This window comes from Spinacia oleracea, chromosome 3, assembly GCF_020520425.1.
Source record: "Spinacia oleracea cultivar Varoflay chromosome 3, BTI_SOV_V1, whole genome shotgun sequence".
Taxonomy (NCBI): Eukaryota; Viridiplantae; Streptophyta; class Magnoliopsida; order Caryophyllales; family Amaranthaceae; genus Spinacia; species Spinacia oleracea.
In genome coordinates this window covers 108,784,889-108,810,301 of record NC_079489.1, presented here as the reverse complement: position 1 = coordinate 108,810,301, position 25,413 = coordinate 108,784,889, and the positions used below count along the sequence as shown (strand labels likewise).

Here is a 25,413-nt window from a genome sequence, read left to right as displayed (position 1 = left end):
CAAACTCAAGATTCCCCATGCATAATCTGTTCGACGTGGATCTCTAGCAGAATCGAAAATATATACATAACCTCTACGTAGGTCCATCACGTATAAATTCCAATGATTTCTGTATAATTTATAAATGATATATTAAATATTTAATAACAATAATAATTAATATTTTATATGAAACTTATATAATATAACACACTTACTCTTGATTATATGGGATTAAAAACCAATTAGTTAGGTTAGGATTACCCATCTTCTCCTTTTCAATTTCAGCTTGGAAAATGTTTTTCAAATACATTGTTGGCGCTCCAGGGTCGGCCTTGATTCTAGTGCTTGACATAATCTCGGGACAAATGAACGAAATCCGAGACATTTCAAATGATTTGGCATGATCGTGCAATAAACACCTACAAAATAAACAAGATTACACTATTAAGATCGATAAAGAGAAAAAACTTCAAAGAAATAATAGTTATATTAACAACAATAAAACATTTAATTACAATATGTAGACTTGGATCGCTGAAATGTTTAAGCACGCCCCGCGAAGGAACTCTCCTATATCAGACGCAGTTATGTATGTTTCTTGATCAAAATCCGAGTGCCAAACTGAGGCCACCTATGGGATGGTAGTAATATCATATATATCATCAGGCGCCGAAGTCATGATAAACTGCAAGTATTTGCATGACGGGCCAAGACCTTGAATTGCATCGTGTACAAGTCCCGCTTTCTTGCTTTTGGTGGTTGATTCTTGTGTTTTACGATCACAACTACCCACGACCTCTAAGTTGGACTTAGGCTTAGAATTCGACTTCTTTGGATGCGAAAATTCCTATAACAATAGTAAATTAACATTAGTCATGTAATAAGAATCAAATGAGTCCTTAGGTTCTTTAGTTCAAAGTTGGGAGCGAAAATGTCATTTTAGCTCTATATATGACCTATAACAACCCAACGAACCTTAAATGTGCATAAATAGGTTCGAATGAGATTTAGAAACTTAAAACTATGCATATTAGTCATGTAGCAAGAATCAAATGAGTCCTTAGGTTCTTTAGTTCAAAGTTGGGAGCGAAAATGTCATTTTAGCTCTATATATGACCTATAACGACCCAACGAGCCTTAAATGTGCATAAATAGGTTCGAATGAGTTTTAGAAACTTAAAACTATGCATATTAGTCATGTAATAAGAATCAAATGAGTCCTTAGGTTCTTTAGTTTAAAGTTGGGAGCGAAAATGTCATTTTAGCTCAATATATGACCTATAACGACCCAACGAGCCTTAAATGTGCATAAATAGGTTCGAATGAGTTTTAGAAACTTAAAACTATGCATATTAGTCATGTAATAAGACTCAAATGAGTCCTTAGGTTCTTTAGTTCAAAGTTGGGAGCGAAAATGTCATTTTAGCTCAATATATGACCTATAACGACCCAACGAACCTTAAATGTGCATAAATAGGTTCGAATGAGATTTAGAAACTTAAAACTATGCATATTAGTCATGTAATAAGAATCAAATGAGTCCTTAGGTTCTTTAGTTCAAAGTTGGGAGCGAAAATGTCATTTTAGCTCAATATATGACCTATAACGACCCAACGAGCCTTAAATGTGCATAAATAGGTTCGAATGAGTTTTAGAAACTTAAAACTATGCATATTAGTCATGTAATAAGAATCAAATGAGTCCTTAGGTTCTTTAGTTCAAAGTTGGGAGCGAAAATGTCATTTTAGCTCTATATATGACCTATAACGACCCAACGAGCCTTAAATGTGCATAAATAGGTTCGAATGAGTTTTAGAAACTTAAAACTATGCATATTAGTCATGTAATAAGAATCAAATGAGTCCTTAGGTTCTTTAGTTCAAAGTTGGGAGCGAAAATGTCATTTTAGCTCAATATATGACCTATAAGACCCAACGAGCCTTAAATGTGCATAAATAGGTTCGAATGAGTTTTAGAAACTTAAAACTATGCATATTAGTCATGTAATAAGAATCAAATGAGTCCTTAGGTTCTTTAGTTCAAAGTTGGGAGCGAAAATGTCATTTTAGCTCTATATATGACCTATAACGACCCAACGAGCCTTAAATGTGCATAAATAGGTTCGAATGAGTTTTAGAAACTTAAAACTATGCATATTAGTCATGTAATAAGAATCAAATGAGTCCTTAGGTTCTTTAGTTCAAAGTTGGGAGCGAAAATATCATTTTAGCTCAATATATGACCTATAACGACCCAACGAGCCTTAAATGTGCATAAATAGGTTCGAATGAGTTTTAGAAACTTAAAACTATGCATATTAGTCATGTAATAAGAATCAAATGAATCCTTAGGTTCTTTAGTTCAAAGTTGGGAGCGAAAATGTCATTTTAGCTCTATATATGACCTATAACGACCCAACGAACCTTAAATGTGCATAAATAGGTTCGAATGAGATTTAGAAACTTAAAACTATGCATATTAGTCGTGTATTAAGAATCAAATGAGTCCTTAGGTTCTTTAGTTCAAAGTTGGGAGCGGAAATGTCATTTTAGCTCTATATATGACCTATAACAACCCAACGAACCTTAAATGTGCATAAATAGGTTCGAATGAGATTTAGAAACTTAAAACTATGCATATTAGTCATGTAACAAGAATCAAATGAGTCCTTAGGTTCTGTAGTTCAAAGTTGGGAGCGGAAATGTCATTTTAGGTTCGAATGAGTTTTAGAGGGTTTACCTTGGATGCTAAGTCTGTTGTCTTCTTTTGGGCCGCTAATACCGTTGTCTTTTTCTTGGAGCTACCATCCCTCTCTTTAGAAACATTAGACTTGGACTTCTTTTTAGGAGGTGAAGTACAATCCTTTAACATTCAACAAAAACAAGAGTAGGTAAGATGTCTAAACCCTCTAAAAGGAATTGGGAGCTCTAAAAGGAATTCTTGCCTAAACCTAAATAGGTAATTCCGAATCCCACCATATTCAATCATGTTTCTTTGATCTTCCTATTTCATAAATGATTAGCAAGTTGGCATTTTTATTACTAAAAATGTCACTTGCAACAATCATACATCTTTTTCAAAATCCAAACTTTTCAAAATACAAAAATGCAAATTTTCAAGATTCAAGGATGTTCAAAGTTGTTTGCAATGACTTCTTTAAACTAGAATCACTTTCAAGTATGGAGTAATCAAAGATGACACCTTTTTAACTTTTAAAGGTTTAGTCTTTTGAGATTCAAGACTCCATTTTTCAATATACAAGTTCAAGTTTTCAAATTTCAAGATCCCACAATGTTTAAGGTTGCTCATGACTACTTCCCTAAACTAGGATTATTCCAAAGTAAGAGCACATCAAAGATCTAACCTTTTCAACATTAAAAGGCCCGATCTTTGAGATTCAAGTCTCTTAAGTTTCAATATTTCAAGTACAAGTTCAATATTTCAAGTTCAAGTTCAAGTATTTCAAGTTCAATATTTCAAGATTCAAACTTTCAAGTTCAAGTTCTACATGCAAAATCTAGGATACTTTAAGATGAGCAACTTCTCCCAAGTTGAAATTTTTGGCTTTGAATTCGTGTCGTACGCACTTAATTTTAAGGAGCCGCTTGGCGTTCGAATATCATGTGCCCAAGTACAAATTTCAATATCGCAATTTCAATTATGCACCTTTCAATATTGCAATTTCAATTATGCACCTTTCAATTCCGCAATTTCAATATCGCACTTTCAATTCCGCAATTTCAATATCGCACTGTCAATTCCGCATCTTTACTTGCCTAGTCCTTCTAGGAAATGTGGACCTACTCCCTAGTCCATCTCTAGGGGGTCTTGTATTTACTAATTCCGCACTTATTTACTATTGTGATGTTGCTTTATTTGCTTTATTGCTTTCATCACCATACATGCTAAATACAACAAAATGCAAGGTTACCCCACGCTTAACAAATATAATTTCTTGGACAAACCGATCTTAGGTTCCCTTAAATTACCTTTAAAGCAATGTGACCACCATACAAAGTAGAGATTCTATTTGCTCTAAATTCAAACCCACATAGTCTAAAATAGGGTATTTTCGAAAATGTTATGTCACGTACTCGAATAATTTCTAAAGCTCGCGGAATAAGCATCTCGTTCCTGTGCCCGGATCTCACCCATCCGTTTCGAAGATTCAAGTCTTATCCTAATAGAGTCATTTGCGGTCTGTCCAAACAAGACCCTAAACAATGTTTGGTGGCGACTCCTTCGAGGTACAAAAATACGATGGTTTCGAAAAACCGCCCCCTTGTAGGGAATACGCATACACAAAAAAATACCCCTACAATTCCGGAATCGGAAATATTAAATATTGTTTGAATCGGAAATGAATTCCGGAATCGGAACATTAATCGGAAGCGCGTCGTACGAAATAAACATCGGACGAGCTTGCTAGACGCAAGGCCCAGCACGAAGCCAGGCCTGCGCCTAGCAAAGCCCGCGCGCAGCAAGGCAAGCAAGCAGCCCGCCAAGCGCCGCAAGGCCCAGCCAAGCAACACACAAGGCCAGGCCTAATGAGGCCAGCAGGCTGGCACGCCCAAGCGTGGGCTGCAGCGCTGCTGGGCCGAGCTCTCCGCTCGCGCGCACCTAGCGCCCTTCGTGGGTTGTGCGTGTGTGTGCGTTGAGTTCGTGCATGCATCGAATCCTTAAGCGTTTAGGATTAGTTCGATTAAAGATTATTTTCCTAAAACTACTAGAGTTAGTTGTTGAATTAAACACTAACTTAATAGATTTTATTAATATCTAATTCTAATAAGATTAGGTAAATTGAATCCTAGTAGGTTTCTAATTCCGATGATCCTACCCTATAAATAGGTGATGGCAATCACAATTTATAATACATCAAAAAGTATTCATATAGTTTTAAGCTAAAAACTAAAGTTGATAATTTGCCACAAATTATAATCACATAACATAAAACCATAGACTAAATTCTAGTTAATTGAATCTAAGACGGATCTGAACGTGTTGTGGACTATCTACTCAGGGACTACACTTGGAGTCCTAAACTTGTTCTTGTTCGGTTCAGGAGCAGCTAGGGAGGGCACGCTACAAATGTATGCATCCTAAATTATGCTAATTGTTATTTGGCAATTAATTTGGATTCCTGGCCGGCTTTATGGTTTTTCCGCATGAAATATATATGTTTTATATTTGTCATAACCTAACAGTGGTATCACGAGCCTCTAATTAATTCCATAATCAATTATAGTTAACATGGTTAAATTTTATAAATTTGCAAAGAATTAAAGGGAAGATTAATTTCGATTTTTTTAATTAATTGCAAATTCGTGCGATTATGTAATTATATGTTCGCAGAAATTTCGGCAGTTTAGTCAATAATGGTCGGAATCGTATAATTCTATAGTGAATTTCGCATGTAAACGGCGTTTTAAAATTTTGACTAAAATCAAAGATTTGATGCCAAACCCAGAATTCCCAAATTCGAAGCCTAACTATGACTTTTCGGAGGTTTTAGTTTTTCGAACGCAAAATTTGTAAATTTTAAGATGTTAAATTAAATATTTGCGATTCTTGTTTGTAAATCTTGAATCTATGATTGACCTACTGTATATGTTTAACAATTTTAATGCCTATGCTTGTTAATTATACAACCTAATTTGTAATTGTAATTAATTTGTTGAAATTCAAATAATTTAGAATTTGATATTATTTTCATAATTAATTAGCAATTTAATTAGGAATCCATGATTAAAAACCACCATAAAATTTGTTAAAATTTAAAAGTTTTAAAATTTTATGACCTAGATTTAAATCCATGAAAATAAACTTGATCGGAAATTAATTTGAATAATAAATTTTCGATTTTTCGCCCTAAATTTATAAAATTAATATGATTTATTAATTCGTCTATAAATTTAAATTAAAAAGTTTTGATTTTTATAAAATCCGTTGACGAATCTTGCATGCACAAAGCAATGGACGCTAAGTGTTACCCTTAAGGATTGTTGTATAGTGCGTGCATGCGACGACGAGCAAGGGAGCTCGTTGCCCATGCGGTACGAATGCAGCGAGCAAGGGCGTGCCACGAGAGTGCAAGGTAGCAGCCTGCCATGCGTCGAGTGCTGCGACGAGTGGGCGGATGGGGCGAGAGGCAAGGCACCAAGCAAGCAGGCTGCGCGCGCGGGCAGCGAGGGATGCCTCGCCCAGCGAGCGTTGCCTCGCCACAGCGAGCGAGCTGCTGCTGCGCGTAGGCGTGGCTCGGCTTGCTGAGTCTATGCGTGGCTGCTCGTATCTTTCTATGCGATCAGTCGAATGGGGCGTTGCTGCTACGTGGACTCAACGGGGCATGGGCGCGAGCCCATGGCCTCGTCTTGACCCGATTAGTTCGTTTTAATTTAATTTTGATTTTCAGTTGTAAAAACGATTTTAATTAAATTTAAAATTCGTAATTTAATTTTTTTCTCGGAATTTGATTTTGAATAATTTAATTATTATAAATTTTTATTTATACTAAATATTTTACTAAAATTAAAACCTTGATTAAAACCTTGATTAAATATAAATTAATTAATTTTAATAAACTGAAAATATATTAAAGGATTTAAATAATAAAATTTATACGAGCTTTAAATTTTAATTAAAGTTGTATGTTTCTGGTTGGACTAGGAAATACAATTTTATGTTTAAAATTAGTAAAGCATGTAAATTTCTTGGTTTTAATGGAAGCGTTTTAGTCATAAACTCTTGATTAGGTCTACATTCCTTTAAGGTTAAAACTGTTAGGTTATGATACATATGAATAAACATAAATCATGCGGAAAAACCATAATGCCAGGAAACATATTATTTACACATAATCATATAGCATAATTTAGATGCATACACTTTGTAGCGTGCCCTCCCTAGCTGGGCCCAAACCGAACAAGAACAAGTCTTTAGGACTCCAAGTATCGTCCCTCCGTAGATAGTCCACAACACGTCCGGATCCGCCTTAATATTTACCAACTAGAATCGCCCTTAAGGTACTATAATTTTCGGCAATTATGGGCAAGAATGTGACTGATTTTTTGCTCTCAAAAATCACTTTGAATACTTCAAAACTCGTTCTAAATTGTGAACCCAGGCCACATATTTATAGGGGTATGGAAAGAGAATTGGAATCCTACTAGGATACGAATTAATTAAATTAGAATCCTAGTAGAACTCTTATTTAATTAATTTATCTTTTAGGATTAGGAAATTAATCATTAAATGAATCCTATACGCTTTAGGTTTCGTATGTGAGCACAAACACACACACGCACGCACAGCAGCCCACGAGGGGCGCCATGCGCGCGCGCAGCCCACGAGCACTCGCAGCCCACTGCCACGAAGCCCACACGCTGCCGCAGCCTTGGGCGCGCGCTGGGCCTGCCTTGCGGTGGGCCTGGCGCAGCCTTGGCTGGTGCGTTGTGGCGCGCGTTTCTCTTGCTGGACGTGGGCCTGGCTTCGCGCTGGGCCTTCGTCTAGAAAGCTCGTCCGATGCTAATTTGTACGACGCGCTTCCGATTAATTTCCTGATTCCGGATTTCATTTCCGATACGAACAATATTTAACATTTCCGATTCTGGAATTAATTTCCGTTTCGAACAAATATTTAATATTTCCGTTTCCGGAATTATTTTCCGATTCCGATAATATTTCCGATTAAGACAATATTTCCGTTTCCGGCAATATTTCCGATTCCGGCAATATTTCCATTTCCATTAATATTTTCCAATAAGTACCATGTTTCCGTTTCCGGCAACATCTACGACTTGGATAATATTTATATTTCCGATACGATCCATATTTCCGTTTCCGGCAATATCATCGTTTCCGGAGTATCCATTTCTTGCTTGTGACGATCTCAGCTCCCACTGAAACCAAGATCCGTCGATTCCGAATATCCATAAATGGAGTATTTAATGCAATTAAATACTTGATCCATTTACGTACTATTTGTGTGACCCTACGGGTTCAGTCAAGAGTAAGCTGTGGATTAATATAATTAATTCCACTTGAACTGAAGGGGCCTCTAGCTAGACATTCAGCTCACTTGATCTCACTGAATTATTAACTTGTTAATTAATACTGAACCACATTTATTAGACTTAATATTATATGCATACTTGGACCAAGGGCACTATTTCCTTCAGTCTCCCACTTGTCCTTAGGGACAAGTGTGCATAACCTAATTCCTTTGTCGCTCGATGCTTGCTCTTGAACATAAGGTAAGATTTGTCATCCTTATTATGTCCAGAGGTGTTTCTCGGTTTCAGAGTTCAACTGATCAAATAAACAGATAATCATAGCTTGTGATTCATCCGAGCACGGCCATGCATTTTACAGTTTATAGCTCTCCGAGTGGCCTTGTACAACTTTTAAGTCTCTCATCCCGATTTATGGGAGGACAATCCCAATCTTGCGATCTTGAGATTAGACTTCGTTTGATAGGTGATTACCTGAGCGTTGCCTTTATAGCCTCCTTTTACGGTGCGACGGTTGGTCAACGTCAAAGTAACCAGTTCTCAAACAAGTAATCTCAAATTACTCAGGTATTGAGGACTTAGTGTCTAATAATTTTAATGAAATTTACTTATGACAGATTTTCATCTCTTACAGTAAAGTTTCATAGGTCTGTCCGATACTAGTCTTCCCAAAGTAAGTGTCTATGCAAATGATTATGACATTGCCATGTCCACATAGTTCAAGAAACAGAACTACTAGTAATCTTGCATTCTAGTCGTCAAACGTTTTCTATGAGTCCAATTTTATAGAAAACTCCGACCAGGGACCATTTTCAACTTTTGACATTCAAGTTCACTTGATAGACATTTCTTAGTCACATGACTGGTCCTGACAGTCTATCTTGAATATTTCGTCAAATTGAAGGGACTCGTCATTTAATAAACCAGAAATTAAATGGAAAAATGAATTCTATTCATTTATTGTGAATGATTAACCAATAATGTTTTACAAAGTATTAAACTCTAAAACTTTAAAACATCAAACAAGGACATCAAAGCCATTCTCCAATTTGCTTGATTCCCATAGCTGCAGTGTGCGAGTTGTGCTTCGCCTGCGGCAGAGGTTTAGTCAATGGATCTGATATGTTGTCATTAGTTCCAATCTTGCTTATCTCGACTTCTTTTCTTTCAATGAACTCTCGTAGAAGGTGAAATCTACGAAGTACATGCTTGACTATTTTGTGGTGTCTAGGCTCCTTTGCCTGTGCAATAGCTCCGTTATTATCACAATACAGGGCTATTGGTCCTTTAATAGAGGGGACTACACCAAGTTCACCTATGAAATCACCTATGAACTTCCTTTGCTGCTTCATGTGCATCAATGTACTCCGCTTCAATTGTAGAATCCGCAATGGTGCTTTGCTTAGCACTTTTCCAGCTTACTGCACCTACGTTGAGGCAGAAGACAAACCCAGACTGTGAACTGAAATCATATTTGTCGGTTTGGAAACTTGCGTCCGTATAGCCTTTAACAATTAATTCATCATCTCTACCATAGACCAGGAAGTCATCTTTGTGCCTTTTCAGGTACTTCAGAATATTCTTGGCAGCAGTCCAATGTGCCTCTCCTGGGTCTGACTGGTATCTGCTCGTAGCACTGAGTGCGTACGCAACATCCGGGCGTGTACATATCATAGCATACATTATTGAACCAATCAATGATGCATACGGAATCTCATTCATTCGTCTACGCTCATCAAGTGTTTTTGGGCACTGAGTCTTGCTTAGAGTCATTCCATGAGACATGGGTAGGTAGCCTCGCTTGGAGTCTGCCATCTTGAACCTATCAAGTACTTTATTGATATAAGTGCTTTGACTAAGTCCAATCATCTTTTTAGATCTATCTCTGTAAATCTTGATGCCCAATATGTATTGTGCTTCTCCTAGATCCTTCATCGAAAAACATTTCCCAAGCCAAATCTTGATAGAGTTCAACATAGGAATGTCATTTCCGATAAGTAATATGTCGTCGACATATAATACTAGAAAAGAAATTTTGCTCCCACTGACCTTCTTGTATACACAAGATTCGTCTGCGTTCTTGATGAAACCAAAGTCACTGACTGCTTCATCAAAACGTATATACCAGCTCCTGGATGCCTGCTTCAATCCGTAGATTGATTTCTTTTGCTTGCATACCTTTTTAGCATTCTTTGGATCCTCAAATCCCTCAGGCTGTGTCATAAACACAGTTTCTGTTAAAACGCCGTTTAAGAAAGCGGTTTTGACATCCATCTGCCATATTTCGTAATCGTAATATCCAGCGATTGCTAACATTATCCGAATAGACTTTAGCATTGCAACTGGTGAAAAGGTTTCATCGTAATCCACACCGTGGACTTGCCTGTAACCTTTTGCAACCAATCTAGCTTTGAAAACTTCAAGTTTCCCATCCTTGTCCTTTTTCAGTTTGAAAACCCATTTGCTTCCAATGGCTTGGTAGCCATCTGGCAAATCGACCAAATCCCATACTTGGTTTTCAGACATGGAGTCTAATTCAGATTGCATGGCTTCATGCCATTGCTTGGAGCTAGGGCTCGTCATAGCTTGTTTGTAATAGAACATCATAGCTCTCGTTCGTCAAAATACCTAAGTACCTTTCCGGTTGAGAACTATATCTTTGCGATCTACGCGGGGTTACATCTCTAGATTGACTATGATTCTCACCAGATACTTCTAAAGATCTCTGAGTTTCATCCTGAATGTCATCTTGAGCATTCTCTAGAGTTTGTTGTTCGTCTCGAATTTCTTCTAGGTCTACTTTTCTCCCACTTGACATTTTGGAAATGTGATACTTTTCCAAAAAGATACCATCTCGAGCAACAAACACCTTGTTCTCAGATGTATTGTAGAAGTAATACCCCTTTGTTTCCTTTGGATAACCCACAAGGATACATTTGTCAGATTTTGGATGAAGTTTATCTGAAATTAATCGTTTGACGTATACTTCACATCCCCAAATCTTAAGAAAAGACACTTTTGGAGGCTTTCCAAACCATAACTCATATGGAGTCTTTTCAACAGCTTTAGACGGAGCTCTATTTATAGTGAGTGCAGCTGTATTTAGTGCATGTCCCCAAAATTATATTGGAAGTTCGGCCTGACCCATCATTGATCTAACCATGTCTAGCAAGGTTCTGTTCCTCCGTTCCGACACACCGTTCCATTGTGGTGTTCCAGGAGGAGTCAATTCTGATAGAATTCCACATTCTTTCAGATGGTCATCAAATTCATAGCTCAGATATTCACCGCCTCTATCAGACCGCAGTGCCTTAATCTTCTTACCTAATTGATTCTCTACTTCACTCTGAAATTCCTTGAATTTTTCAAAGGATTCAGACTTATGTTTCATTAGGTAGGCATAACCATATCTACTGAAGTCATTAGTGAAAGTGATAAAGTAGCTGAAACCACCCCTAGAATTTGTACTCATTGGTCCACATACATCTGTATGGATTAAACCCAATAGTTCAGTTGCTCTTTCTCCAACTTTAGAGAAAGGTTGCTTTGTCATTTTGCCAAGTAAACATGATTCGCAGTTACCATAATCCTCTAAGTCAAATGGTTCTAGAATTCCTTCCTTTTGAAGTCTTTCCATGCGTTTCAAGTTAATATGGCCTAATCGACAATGCCACAGACAGGTGACATCTGAATCATCCTTTTTGACCTTTTTGGTATTTATGTTATAAACTTGTTTGTCGTGATCTAATAAATAAATTCCATTGACTAATCTAGCAGATCCATAAAACATCTCTTTAAAATAAAACGAACAACTATTGTCTTTTATTAAAAAGAAAAATCCCTTAGCATCTAAGGAAGAAACTGAAATGATGTTTTTAGTAAGACTTGGAACATGGAAACACTCTTCCAGTTCCAAAACTAGCCCAGAGGGCAACGACAAATAATAATTGCTACAGCTAATGCAGCAATCCGTGCTCCATTTCCCACTCGTAGGTCGACTTCACCCTTGCTTAACTTTCTACTTCTTCTTAGTCCCTGTGGATTGGAATATAAGTGTGAGCCACAACCTGTATCTAATACCGAAGAAGTTGAATTAACAAGTGTACAGTCTATAACGAAAATACCTGAAGATGGAACGACAGTTCCGTTCTTCTGATCTTCTTTTAGCTTCAAGCAATCTCTCTTCCAATGCCCCTTCTTCTTGTAGTAGAATCATTCGGATTCAGAAGTGGGTTGACTGACCTTCCTCTTTTCAGACTTGGCGCCAGTTTGCTTAGTTGGGCTGGCCTTGTTGCCACCTTTCTTAGCATTCCTCTTCTTTCCAGATTTCTTGAACTTGCCCCCACGCACCATAAGCACATCTTGCTTATCACTTTTGAGCGTCTTTTTAGCGGTCTTTAACATACCGTGAAGCTCAGTGAGCGTTTTGTCCAGACTATTCATACTGTAGTTCAGTTTGAACTGATCATACCCGTTATGAAGAGAATGGAGGATGGTGTCTACAGCCATTTCCTGAGAGAATTGCTGATCCAGCCGACTCATATTCTCAATGAGTCCAATCATTTTGAGAACATGTGGACTTACGGGCTCGCCTTTCTTAAGCTTGGTCTCAAGAATTTGCCTATGAGTCTCGAATCTTTCGACCCGAGCCGGATCTTGGAACATGTTCTTTAACTCACTGATGATCGTGAAAGCATATGAGTTGATGAACGTTTTCTGTAGATCTGAACTCATGGTTGCAAGCATTAGACATTTTACATCCTTGTTTGCATCATTCCAACGATTGAGGGCTGCCTGAGTGACCCCTTCGCCTGCGGCTTCGGGCATCGCCTCTTCCAGGACATACTCCTTTTCTTCCTGCATAAGAACTATTTGCAAGTTCCTTTGCCAGTCAAGGAAGTTTTTCCCGCTCAACTTCTCCTTTTCGAGAATTGATCGAATGTTGAATGAATTGTTGTTTGCCATAATTAAAACTACAATTGAAAAAGAATAAACAAATAAATAATCATTCACAGTTTCTCTTAATCAACTTAAATTCTAGCATACATGCATAATTCAATGTTCATTAAGCATTTTATTCAAGTTATGTGTTCCGGCAGGTGTGAATAAAATGATTCCAAGATCCTAAAAACCATTGAAGAATTAAGCACATTATGTATTTAGACTCAATTCTAAAATCTTTTAGGTAAGCAAAAGCCTTTTGCTAATAGTCTAGAAGCTACTCTTGGTTGATAGGTACGTCTAAGAACTTATTAGGTAAACCTATCGATTTTGCAACGACATAAAAGGACTCCTTACTTATATCGTTGAGTTTCACCAAACTTAACATGTACTCACAATTATTTGTGTACCTTACCCCTTTAGTATCAAGTAACACCTCGCTATGGCGGAAAACTATTACTAAGATCGATGAAAAAAGGATATCCAAGTAAGTGTTGTTTTGGCATGGCACCTTTTAACTCAATTTTTAAGTTTGGAACTTAAGGCTCTTACTATGTTGGTTAGATTTTAAGTGAACTAAAATCCTTAATCATGCAACATAATCAAGCTTCGATCTCATGCATATTTAAGACATATTTAAAAGCAATAAATAACTTAAAGCATGCATAAGATAAATGTGATCTAGTATGGCCCGACTTCATCTTGAAGCTTCAACTTCAAAGTCCGTCTTGAAAATCTCCGTGGGAGGCGCCATTTTCTTCAAATAGGATAAGCTATAATTAAACTAATTACAACTATTTGATGGTACGCAGACCATATTTGAATTGAAAAACAAATTTGGTACTTTAGACCAATTACATTCAAATTAATGGTACGCAGACCATATTTTCTATCCTATTTAGGCCATACTAGTCACTTCATAACCTGCAAAACAATACATATACAATATATACCATTCATCCATTCATTATCATGAATGGGCCACATAATTGGTTAGTAAAACACGTTATGCATCACATAAATATTTGCAGCAATTAATCAAGGGCACCAATAATCTACCAATTATTCAGTCCTTATTAATTCTAATCAAGTCGTTTAACCTTAAAGGATTTGTAGACCTAATCAAGAGTTTATGACTAAAATTGCTCCCACTTAAACCAATAAATTTATATGCTTTACTAATTTTAAACATAAAATGTATTTCTAGTCTAACCGGAAACATACAAATTTAATTAAAATTTAAAGCTCATATAAATTTATAATTGAATCCACTTATTTAATTTATTTTCAGTCGAATTTAAATTAATTCATGGTTTTTTAATTTTAGTAAAATAATTAGAATAAATTAAAATTTATAGTAATTATAATATTCAAAATTAAAATCCAAGAAAACAATTTAAATTATTAATTTTAAAATTAATTAAAATTAGATGAACTGAAAATCTCAAATTAAAATTTAAAATGCGACAATCGTAACATGACGAGCACTTGGGCTTGCGCCCAAGCCCCGTCGAGTGCACGACCAATCGCTGGCCCATGGCACATCGCAGCAGCGGCCACGCGCAAACGCAGCAAGCCAAGCCACGCTTGCGCGCAGCCTGCTTGCCCGCATGCATCGCAGCAGCTTCGGTAGGAGCGCTCGCTCGCTCGCCTGCAAGCAAGCCCTCGAGGCCACGCGCGTTGGTGCGCGGAGCAGCGATCGCTGGGCGACCCAGCTCTCGCCCTCGCGTGCGCGCCTCTCCTCGTGCCACGCCATCGCCCTTCGCCCATCGCCCATAGCACACAACACACACGCACAGGCTCCCTTGCCTCGTGCGCGCGCCATGCGCTAGGTTGCTCGCTGCATTCGTACCGCACGGGCGATGAGCTCCCTTGCTCGTCGTCGCGTGCCCGCACTATACAACACCCCTTAAGGGTAACACGTAGCTTCCATTGCTTTGTGCGTGCAACATTCATGAGCGTTTTCATAAAAAAATTAAAAATTTTTAATTCAAAATTAATGACAAATTAATAAAACATATTAATTTCATAATTTTAGGGCGAAAAATCGAAAATTTATTAATCAATTAATTTCCGATTAACATGGATTCAAATCTAGGTCATAAAAATTAAAAATTTAACATAAGTTAACAATTTTTATGGTGGATTTTAATCATTGGTACCTAATTAAATTATTAATTAATCATAAAAATCAAATCAATTCTAAATTATTCGAATTTCAACAAATTAATCATAATTACAAATTAGGTTGTATAATTAACAAGTCTAGGCATTCATAATTTTTAAACATATACAGTAGGTCAATCAAAAACTCAAGATTTAACAACAAGAATCGCAAATACTTAATTTAACATCTTAAATTTACAAACTTTTGCGTTCGAAAAACGAAAACCTCTGAAAAGACATAGTTAGGCTTCGAATTTGGGAATTCTGGGTTCGGCCAAAATTTTTTATTTTCGTCAAAATTTTAGAATGCCTTTTACATGCGGAATTGACACAAAAATCACTCGATTTGGATGAGTAACGAAGAAACTGCCGAAAAACTGCGTACATATAATTAAATAAACGCAATTTGCAATTAATTACGAAAATTAATCACCCCTTTAATTCTTTGCAAATTTGTAAAATTTAACCATGTTCATGCAATTTAGATTATGAAAATAATAAGAGACTCGTGATACCACTGTTAGGTTATGATACATATGAATAAACATAAATCATGCGGAAAAACCATAATGTCAGGAAACATATTATTTACACATAATCATATAGCATAATTTAGATGCATACACTTTGTAGCGTGCCCTCCCTAGCTGCGCCCGAACCGAACAAGAACAAGTCTTTAGGACACCAAGTGTCGTCCCTCCGTAGATAGTCCACAGCACGTCCGGATCCACCTTAAGATTGACCAACTAGAATCGCCCTTATGGTACTATAATTTTCGGCAATTATGGGCAAGAATGTGACTGAATTTTTGCTCTCAAAAATCACTTTGAATACTTCAAAACACGTTCTAAATTGTGAACCCAGGCCACATATTTATAGGGGTATGGAAAGAGTATTGGAATCCTACTAGGATACGAATTAATTAAATTAGAATCCTAGTAGAACTCTTATTTAATTAATTTATCTTTTAGGATTAAGAATTTATTAATTAAATGAATCCTATACGCTTTAGGTTTCGTATGTGAACACAAACACACGCACGCACGCACAGCAGCCCACGAGGGGCGCCAAGCGCGCGCGCGCGCAGCCCACGAGCACTCGCAGCTCACGAGCACTCGCAGCCCACTGCCACGAAGCCCACACGCTGCCGCAGCCTTGGGCGTGGCTGGGCCTGCCTTGCGGTGGGCCTAGCGCAGCCTTGGCTGGTGCGTTGTGGCGCGCGTTTCTCTTGCTGGACGTGGGCCTGGCTTCGCGCTGGGCATTCGTCTAGCAAGCTCGTACGATGCTAATTCGTACGACGCGCTTCCGATTAATTTCCCGATTCCGGATTTCATTTCCGATACGAACAATATTTAACATTTCCGATTCCGGAATTAATTTCCGTTTCGAACTAATATTTAATATTTCCGTTTCCGGAATTATTTTCCGATTCCAATAATATTTCCGATTCAGACAATATTTCCGATTCCGGCAATATTTCCATTTCCATTAATATTTTCCGATACGTACCATGTTTCCGTTTCCGGCAACATCTACGACTTGGATAATATTTATATTTCCGATACGATCCATATTTCCGTTTCCATCAATATCATCGTTTCCGGAGTATCCATTTCTTGCTTGTGACGATCTCAGCTCCCACTGAAACCAAGATCCGTCGATTCCGAATATCCATAGATGGAGTATTTAATGCCATTAAATACTTGATCCGTTTACGTACTATTTGTGTGACCCTACGGGTTCAGTCAAGAGTAAGCTGTGGATTAATATAATTAATTCCACTTGAACTGAAGCGGCCTCTAGCTAGACATTCAGCTCACTTGATCTCACTGAATTATTAACTTGTTAATTAATACTGAACCGCATTTATTAGACTTAATATTATATGCATACTTGGACCAAGGGCACTATTTCCTTCAAAAACAACTCGATTAGAATTGATAAGGATTGAATAATTTGTAGATTATTGGATGCCTTGATTAATTGCTACAAATATTTATGTGATGCATAATATGTTCTACTAACCAGCTATGTGGGCCATTCATTGATAAATGAATGGGTGAATGGTGTATTATAAATGTACTGTTTTGCAGGTTATGGAAAGTGACTAGTACCGACCAAATAGGATAGAAATTATGAACCATTAATTTGAATGTAAAATTGGTCTAACGCACCAAAGTTTTATTGCTTTAAATATGGTCTGCGTACCATCAAATAGTTGTAATTAGTTTCAATTATAGCATATCCTATTTGAAGAAAATGGCACCTCCCATGGTGAAATTCAAGACGGGGTTTCCAATATATCCATTTTCAAGACGGAGTTTGAAGTTGAAGCTTCAAAATGAAGTCGGGCCATACTAGATCACATTTATCTTATGCATGCTTTAAGTTATTTATTGCTTTTAAACATGTCTTAAATATGCATGAGATTGTGGCTTGATTATGTTGCATGATTAAGGATTTTAGTTCACTTAAAATCTAACCAACATAGTAAGATCCTTAAGTTCCAAACTTAAAAAAATTGAGTTAAAAGGTGCCATGCCAAAATAACACTTACTTGGATATCCTTTTTTCATCGATCTTAGTAATAGTTTTCCGCCATAGCGAGGTGTTACTTATCGATACTAAAGGGGTAAGGTACACAAATAATTGTGAGTACATGTTAGTTTTGGTGAAACTCAACGATATAAGTAAGGAGTCCTTTTATGTCGTGGCAAAATCGATAGGTTTACCTAATAAGTTCTTAGACGTACCTATCAACCAAGAGTAGTTTCTAGACTATTAGCAAAAGGCTTTTGCTTACCTAAAAGATTTTAGAATTGGGTCTAAATACATAATGTGCTTAATTCTTCAATGGATTTTAGGGTCTTGGAATCATTTTATTCACACCTGCCGGAACAATAAAATCGAATAAAATGCTAATAACTTGTTGAAGCTTCAAGATGAAGTCGGGCCATACTAGATCACATTTATATCTTATGCATGCTTTAATTTATTTATTTCTTTAAATATGTCTCAATTATGCATGAGATTATGGCTTGATTATGTTTCATGATTAAGGATTTTAGTTCACTTAAAATCTAACCAACATAATAAGAGCCTTAAGTTCCAAACTTTAAAAATTGAGTTAAAAGGTGCCATGCCAAAATAACACTTACTTGGATAACCTTTACATCAATCTTAGTAATAGTTTTCCGCCATAGCGAGGTGTTACTTGTTGATCCTAAAGGGGTAAGGTACAAATAATTGTGAGTACATGTTTGTTTTGGTGAAACTCAACGATATAAGTAAGGAGTCCTTTTATGTCGTGGAAAATGAGATAGGTTTACCTAATAAAATCTTAGACGTATCTATCAACCAAGAGTAGTTTCTAGACTATTAGCAAAGGCTTTGCTTACCTAAAATATTTTAGAATTCAGTCTAAAAACATAATGTGCTTAATTCTTCAATGATTTAAGGGTCTTGGAATCATTTTATTCACACCTGCCGGAACACATAAATTCGAATAAAATGCTAATGACTTGTTTAAATTGCATGATTGCTTTAATTTTCAAGTTATTACTCATGATAAATGTTTAGACTTTGCATGCTTCAATGTGTGTTTTAATTATTGTTTATATTTAAATATCTTGCACTGCAGTAAATCCTTTTAGAAAGGTAACAGTAAATTTCCTCGATTCGTAGTGAATCCAAGAACGATTCACGGAAATGAGATAAAGTGAGCAATTTAAAATGTACGTTTCTTTAGCGACTTTTATGGTTGTTTTCGAGTATCAAAGTCGAATGGCAAACCAATTGGTGCTTGTGAATTCAAAATACAATTTAGTTTTGAGATCATAACGCATTGAGTTTAAACGCTCAGCTTTACGAATGGTTAACAACCTAATATCTTTTATCCATTTAATTCTCGAATGAAGTCCCTAGACATTCGAATAGATCGATGCTTAGATAACTTTAGAAGCTTCTGGTAAGATCATCTAGTTGAAGCAGAATATTCAACATAAATAAAATGGTAAGAACTTTGTTGAAGTGACATTGGACATGTCTAACAAAATATAAAAGGCAACACTAGAGAAGTCAATTCTTAATACTATAAGAAAGGGTACAAGAAATAGGAAAACAAGGAACAAATGAAAGGAATTTACAATTCCATTTCTACCTATAAGTTTATGTTTAAAGAGAAGTGACCTAGCAATCAAACTTCCTTGGTATCATATACCGCTTGAGGTTCTTCGGTAATAACTCAAACAATGGAAGCTAGGCTACACTAATGACCTACAAGTGGAAATGAATCATGGCATTGCTACATTAGTTGTAGGGTCATCTAGTTTGTTTTAAGTCCTTTCAAGGCTGGAACTTAATGGCTATTTTGTTCCATAATCAGCATACCTAAATTTCTGTTTTCAAACACAGAAAAACTCACATTCAAGAAAAACAAAAACAATGTTTGTTTGTTTATTTGAATGAAATGGTCATTTACGGGTTGAGTCAATATGCTTGATTAAAACAAATAACCCTTTAACAATAAGAACTTTACTAGGTTCAAATCAATCTCTTGATTTGAGTTCCACTAATCTTTGGCATTGTTGCTTAGACCATGTCAGCAAGTTAACATTCAAAAGCTCTATTTTGATGGACTTTTGAAAGTTGGTTGATTTCTAGATCAATTCAAGACAAGCTAGTCTTACTTTTTGAAAGTAACAAAAGATATGAACCATCGTTAGAACGCCAAGACAATAGAGTTCAATGCTAAAGAAAGATTTTTATGAATTTATTATTTCACATGGTTTTGAGTGAATATGGATTTATTTACTCAAAGTGATATAAGTTTGAATCTGTTTGGCTAGTTCAAAGATTCATAGAAAAGTATAAAAACGTCCACTTGGCAAGAAATCATAAAGATCTAGGTTAGATCATGTTGATGATTACTTGAGACCAAAAATGATTATCAATAATTGTGTGTTGTAATTTCAAGATCTAGCTCCATAAGATATGGCATATCTAAGTTGGAATGGTTGGAATGATCGAAGTCAATTAATACTTGATTCGATCAATGATGAATCATAAAGATTTTTCCTATAATTTCTAAACAAAAAGCTCAACTACCACCAAACTGAACCAAATTCGTCAAAGCTATTGAAAAGTAGTTTCAGAATATCTTTTCATAATATATATCTAAAGAGTTGCTAAACTCAGTGGGAGCTTAGTGTTTGTTATTCAACAAACTAAGGCCCAAGTATAGATATATGTTTCATTATGATTTATCCAAATCAAACACAAGGGTATTGTTTCTACCGCGAATTTTGAGAACATAATGTTTGTTTGCTCGAAATAGTGTCCTTTTGGAGATTCGTTTCCAAAATGACAAGTGGGAGAAAATAGACCTCGAAAGTCTTCGAGGCGAACAACAAACATAAACGGACATTACGGAGGCTTTTCAAAGTTCTTAAGAAAATCCGAACACTGTTACTTTAAGGACTTTAGAAGTGGCTTTAAAGAATGGACATCTCTTAGAAGACTTTACAAGTGCTTCAAGGAGAAAAGAATATTCAAAGGACTTTCAAAGTGTCTATTGATATTCTATTGTTTGATGTTCTATACCCAAGTAGGCATAGAGTTCAAGTCACTGAAACTATGAGATTCTTCTATTAGATAGTGAAGAAACTTAGAGTTCAGGTCAATGAAACTATGAGATTCTTCTATTAGATAGTGAAGAAACCTACAACTTGCAGTCAAACTATTATCACGTAGATTAATGAGTTTGTGACTTGTAAGAAAGCTATGACGAAACCTAGATTCCCTAAAATGGTTAAAGGCCATATATAGACTCAAATGTTTTAGATGGTTAAAGGCCATAAAACATAACCAATGTTTTGATGACAAAATTGAAATTTTGTTGATTTGCAAGAATAGGTTAACACCTATTGGTTGCAAATTGGTTTTAAGGATAAAAACCATCAAACATGGAATTGTGTTCACACACAAAGCTAGATTAGTTGCTAAAGGTTACAAGCAAATTCACGAAGTGGATTGTGTTGAAACCTCATGCATAATCGTAATGCTCAAGTCTATAAATCAAGCAATGATTGCATATTGGTACATATGGCAATTAGATGAAAAAACATCTTCCTCAATCAAATGTTGGAAGAAACTATGTACATGGCATGTCATAGGATTGTGGATCCAAATAAAATACTTGAAAAGGAAAGCTAGCTTATGAAATCTAAGTACAGATTTAAGCAAGCGATTGGGAATTGAAACTGTATTTTAGTGAAGCTAATAAGTATATTAATTCCATAAAAAGTACATAATTCTTTTAGATATATAAAAAGTTTAGTGGGAGTAAGTAAAACTTAATTGGTCCTATGTGTATCACACACATATCTCTCTATTGTGAAATAACATTCAAATGCTGAATGACTTAGATTTGAAAATTATTCATCCATGATGGACCACTGGGTTTTAAGATCTATTTATAAAGATCTTATATTATTGTTTTGGATTAAGTAATGGCATTTACTAAATCAAACACGAAAGACTCCATTGGAGATATTCGACCCATGTGAATAAATCTAAGTAATGAATGTTTGAACTATGTATAAGCATTTACTAAGTTAAACATCAAAGGATCTAAGTGAGATTCTTCACCTATATTATATGTTAAAGAATTTAGTTGGATTCAGTATCTACTGAAACTGAATGAGCTAAAGCTACATGAATAGAATTCAATTGGGAATTATTCTGCAAAAGAATTTATCATGTATGATATAATATGAGGATCGCCAAAAATGTATCGTATGGCTTTAGGCATGACGAACATATACCAATTTCTATTGATCTAAGTAAAGATCAACTAGATTGAGATCAAGAAAAACTTATGGTACTTGAAAAGGTACATAGGATTACTTCTTGATTCAAGGAAATAAAGATATGCTAAATATTGATGCTACACGCATAAACACTGGCAAAGGATCAAGAAAGATCCCTTTGGAGTTAACCATTGGCAAGAACGAGCTATACGCATCGTGTTTTGTAATGGCAACATGGATTAAAGACCATGAGTTGTTGCGTGGGAAATTAAATATTAATTTCTATGTTCTAAGATTCAGCTGGGAAGTCTTCCACATATCCGTGAACTGCTTGGATAAGCAAATACAAACAAAGCATCACTAGCAACCTAAACAGTTGAAGTAAAAGTAATTATTGCCTAAGAAGCAATTAAACAGAGTTGTTTATGTTAAAGAGTTCTTCACTGAACTTGGGTGGATCACATGTCTGCTGACTTGATGGTTCTTCATTGCAAAATGCGTAGAACCACTATTGTAGCAAGAAAGACTAGACCACAAAATAAACATACTCAAACGATCTTATCATCCTATCTCGAAGAACATTCGATGAAAAGGATATTAAGATTGGCAAAGCATGATAACTAGACCTATGCAACAAGTGAGAAGCAACACTCACATTGTAGCACTAGAAATCAAGCATGGCTTTGAATTCCATGAACTGTTTTAAAGATGGGTTTGAGGCCCACGGTTGTAAAACATTAGGGTTGAACATTTATCATATATGAAATGTATTTTCATATTCGATTTAATCTTGGTTTAGTATTAAATGATGAGTCCCTTCAAATTTGACGATATATTAAAGATAGACTTTCAAGACCAGTCCTGTGACTAAGAAATGTCTATCAAGTGAGCTTGAATGTCAAAAGTTGAAAATGGTCCCTGGTCGGAGTTTTCTATAAAGATGGACGCATAGAAAACGCTAGAGGACTAGAATGCAAGATGACTAGTAGTTCTGTTTCTTGAACTATGTGGACATGGTAATGTCGCAATCATTTGCATAGATACTTACTTTGGGAAGACTAATATCGGGCAGACCTATAAAACTTTACTGTAAGAGATGAAAATCTGTCATAAGTAACTTTGATTAAAATTATTAGACACTAATCCTCAATACCTGAGTGATTTGAGATTACTTGTTTGAGAACTGGTTACTTTGACGTTGTCAACCGTCGCACCGTAAAAGGAGGCTATAACGGCGACGCTCGGGTAATCACCTATCAAACGAAGTCTAATCTCAAAATCGCAAGATTGGGATTGTCCTTCCATAAATCAGGATGAGATGCTGAAAGTTGTACAAGGCAACTCGGAGAGCTAGAAACTGTAAAATGCATGGCCGTGCTCAGATGAATCATAGGCTATGATATTGCCGGAAACGGAAATATGGATCGTATTGGAAATATAAATATTATCCAAGTCGTAGATTCTGCCGGAAACGGAAACATGGTACATATCGGAGAATATTATCGGAAATTGAAATATTCCCGGAAGCGGAAATATTGCCCGAAACGGAAATATTGTCGTAATCGGAAATATTATCGGAATCGGAAAATTATTCCAGAATCGGAAATATTAAATATTTGTTCGAAACGGAAATTAATTCCGGAATCGGAATTATTAAATATTGTTCGAATTGAAAATGAATTCCGGAATCGGAAAATTAATCGGTAGTCGTCGTACGAAATAAACATCGGACGAGCTTGCTAGACGCAAGGCCCAACACAAAGCCCGCCGCAGCAAGGTAAGCAAGCAGCCCGCCAAGCGCCGTAAGGCCCATCCAAGAAACACGCAAGGCCAGGCCCAGCGAGGCCAGTAGGCTGGCACGCCCAAGCGTGCGCTGCAGAGCTGCTGGGCCGTGATCTCCGCGCGCACGCGCCTAGCGCCCTTCGTGGGCTATGTGTGTGTGTTTGCGTGGAGTTTGTGCATGCATCGAATCCTTAAGCGTTTAGGATTAGTTCGATTAAAGATTATTTTCCTAAAACTACTAGAGTTAGTTGTTGAATTAAACACTATCTTAATAGATTTAATTAATATGTAATTCTAATAAGATTAATTAGGTAACTTGAATCCTAGTAGGTTTCTAACTCCGATGATCCTACCCTATAAATAGGTGATGGCAATCACAATTTATAATACATCAAAAAGTATTCATATAGTTTTAAGCTAAAAACTAAAGTTAATAATTTGCCACAAATTATAATCGAATGACATAAAACCTTAGGCTAAATTCTAGTTAATTGAATCTAAGCGGATCCGAACGTGCTGTGGATTATATTCGGAGGGACTACACTTGGAGTCCTAAACTTGTTCTTGTTCGGTTCGGGAGCAGCTAGGGAGGGCACGCTACAAATGTATGCATCCTAAATTATGCTAATTGTTATGTGGCAATTAATTTGGATTCCTGGCTTTATGGTTTTTCCGCATGGAATATATATGTTTTATATTTGTCATAACCTAACAAGAAGTGGGGGAGGCGACTCTCAGAAATCATGGTCGTCGCAAGCCCAATCAACAAGAGAATCCGATGAGTGACATTTATGTCACTCTTAGGATAGTACTTTGTCTCTTTTTATTCTTGTTTTTGTTTTCTTCCCCTTTTGTGCTTATTTTAGTCCCCTTTGCTCTTACATGCTTAGTTGACTCGGTTTTTCCTAATTAACGTCCATTCGCCTTATTTTTCTTATTTTTTGTCAAGTTTTTGCTTTTCATGGGTTTGTTATATGTAGGAAAACAAGTAAAAAGGATGGAAAAGTCAATGGAAGTCAACCGTACCCAAGGAAAGCTCGAAGTGGGAAAAGGAGTAAACGAATAAAGAACTCAAGATGTTCGGCCGAACTTCAGAAGTGTTCGGCCGAACCGAAGCAGGATCTTTGAAGCACACAAGCCACGAAGTTCGGCCGAACCTCCTTATGTTCGACCGAACTCCCCCAAATTGTTCGGTCGAACCTATCCAAGAGCAGTTCCTGTTTCTCCTCATGTTCGACCGAACCGGCCTCTTAGTTCGGCTGAACCTATCTCTTAGTTCGGCCGAACTTTTTTTTTGTTCAGTCGAACCTGCTGCCAGCGCTGAGCCGTTTTTTTGGGACTATTTAAAGCATTTTAGGAACTTCTAGAATACCTAGTTTTTTACAAAAGTAGTCTGAAAATTTATTTTAGAGAGAGAAAGGAGGAGAACTTCATTCATTGCTCATTGTATTGCTTGGGATTCTCCCTAATCTTGGATTTGAAGCTTTATTGTAAAAATTATCAACTCTTGATTCATTTATTGTCATTATTTCTGATTTTTCTTACCTTTTTCTCTTATTTTCTCATTAATCAAAAACCCCCAAAAATAGGCACTTTTATATTTTTCCTTCCTACTTGTTTGATTATTTAGCTTTTCCTAATCCTTTATGATTAGACTTACTAGTTTCTTTGCTAATCTTTTAAGATTTGGTGATTTTGATTGTATTGTTGATGATGGTTTTGCTTAT

At 36.3% G+C, this 25,413-nt stretch overlaps 1 long non-coding RNA gene across 1 annotated transcript; it reads right to left on the bottom strand.

The window, feature by feature from the left end:
* Positions 1-2,865, bottom strand: LOC110803408 (uncharacterized). Its single transcript, XR_002537447.2, has 4 exons — positions 2,722-2,865; positions 498-829; positions 198-401; positions 1-109 (listed from the first exon to the last, which is right to left on the bottom strand). It is a non-coding gene; the product is annotated as an uncharacterized lncRNA (long non-coding RNA).
* Between the last annotated feature and the right edge of the window lie 22,548 nt (positions 2,866-25,413).